This window comes from Propithecus coquereli, unplaced genomic scaffold (genome assembly GCF_000956105.1).
Source record: "Propithecus coquereli isolate 6110/MARCELLA unplaced genomic scaffold, Pcoq_1.0 Scaffold40, whole genome shotgun sequence".
Lineage (NCBI taxonomy): Eukaryota > Metazoa > Chordata > Mammalia > Primates > Indriidae > Propithecus > Propithecus coquereli.
In genome coordinates this window covers 1851810-1854101 of record NW_012149730.1, presented here as the reverse complement: position 1 = coordinate 1854101, position 2292 = coordinate 1851810, and the positions used below count along the sequence as shown (strand labels likewise).

At 34.6% G+C, this 2292-nt stretch overlaps 1 protein-coding gene across 1 annotated transcript in view; it reads left to right on the top strand.

Annotated features, from left to right (window-relative positions):
• The window catches only part of GABRR3 (gamma-aminobutyric acid (GABA) A receptor, rho 3), a 34529-nt gene that overhangs the window by 30996 nt on the left and 1241 nt on the right, over positions 1-2292 (top strand). The window lies entirely within an intron of this gene.

The window sequence follows — 2292 nt, the reverse complement described above, 5'->3', positions numbered from 1 at the left end:
GATGTTTTGAAAAAACAACTCTTGAATGTGAGTTGGACAGTATCAGATTGAACTTGGAAAGAGCCAGTTGAGTCTCTTGGCCTAAAGAAAACGTGAAAGCTGAATGATTTACATCTAGGAAAGAGTTTAAGGTCCTAGGAGAATTTGACTCCACAAATAAGAGTCACAGGCATGTGTATTATGGGGAAAAATTTTTCCATAGAGAAGGGCTTTGTAACTACTTCATCTGGACCCTCCTTCTATCTTAATAAAAATATTCCTTATTTAACTAGAGAATAAAGCTGTACTATAACAATAATTCAAGAATGTTTTGTTTCATAGTGCCAGTTCAGTGTCGGAGCTAGCGGAGCTGAATCCTCCTAGGGAAGAACATCCACGCGGAGGGGCACCACCCACCCCACGCTCACACAGCTGCATCCCATGAAAAGCCTCTTTCTCCATTTCTAATTAAGTCTTTTGTCTTTTTAAGTACGGTTTTGTATGTTATTGAGTTGGGGGGGAAATCTAAATTTCACTCAATGTTCCCATCCTCATGTTAAATGAATAGATCAATCATCAATAATAATACCTTGCATTTTGTAGATGAGGTATAGCTTCTTGGAGGTACTTTATTAATTACTTTGTTCAACAAATGTTTATTGACCACCTACATATGCCAGGCACTTTATTAAATGTTATGTACTGAAAAATAAATACGAGATAGTATTCGTGCCATGTCTGAGAGCAGAGGCTAGCAGGAGCAATGAACTGGTAGCTATAATAAATGCAATGAATGTTAAAATAGGGGCACATACACTGTGCTGGATAAGTTCTGAAAGGGGGATACCAAGAGAAGGAAAAGAATAGCCATGAAGAGATGTGGACTCTCAATTTATAAACAATTGGAAATGCTTCTAGATAGTGTATCAAGTAAAAAAAATTGAATGAAATTTATATATCCCATAATAATCCTTAGTAACTTTGGTTGAACCAAGTAAATCAGGCCAAGTGGGTATTAATTAAATGTTTGTCCAGTAGAAAAACCTCTGATGATTAGCCTTCTTTTTGCAGATCAGCAGTATGCAGGCTTTTGTGTTGAGTATTTTGTGAAAACAATTCAATTTAGAGAAAAGCCCTTGGCAGGAAATACAAAATATTCCCATTCCTATTTTGATTGCTGGAATTGAATTAAGAGAAATAAATTAAATAGTGTATTACTTTCAGTGTATTTCATTTTATTTCACCATAAAGTAAACCAAAATGATTTGAATTATTTTATGACAAGTGAAGAGATAAATAACTTCCTGCTTGTTTACCAGTAACATTGGTTTTGCTTCTCTGTTGTGAATCACAGAAGGTTCTAGAAAAGTATCTTCCTTCTGGGTACAATAGATTAAAAGGAAAATTCTTTCTTTTTATTACACCTTCCCTCATGGGCAGGATAATTCTGGGATACTTCATTCTATTTTCTTAATATAACTTTTCCAAGTCTTTCAAAACTTCCCAAGGATTATATTTTTCTAGGATACTCTCCAAAACTGAGTTAACAGAATTTATTTAAACCCTTCTCTATTTCACTGTAGATAGACCATAAAAAAAACTTTTAAAACTATTTATTTAATGGTTTTTAAGCTTGATTTTATAGGGGTAGTATTTTGGTAGGATTATATTTTCAAAACACAGCCCAAATTAGTATTCTAGATGGTTGAGAATCTGTACCTATTTTTTAACAAAGTACTACAGTTGTATTACATTTTGGATTTTGACAAATTCTGTATACAGTTGATGTAACAAAAAAAGGGGGAACGAATCTACAAATGGACAGAACAAATCTACACTGTTCCCTTCTTCCAATTCTCAGGTTATTCAGACATTGCTGTTTTTATATACTTTGAACTATGGTATTCAAGATGTCTAATGCTTCCCCTGGGCATATTCATTTCACTATTTTAAATCAAATGCATCACTGAATATATTTGGCAGTCTAGGCTGGAAGAATGGGTCTCTATCACACTACACATACACTCAGCATTCCTCTTGAGGAGCATTAATGCACAATTGTTGGCCAACCAAACGTAACTTTTGTTAATGTCTTGAAATACAGGCATTGCATTCTTCAGTAATAAATGCCTGACACTGAGAAATAAAATACGTTTACTGCTCATGGGAATTATTAGAGCATTCAGAATGAACTCCTAGGATTTTAGCAAGTTTTCTTCTCAAATTGGAGGCTTGGGAAGACTCTGAAGACAGGGCTGTTCCTGCTAGCTTCATTTCTACTAGGGAGCAACAAGATTTCTGGTTTGGTTCTTA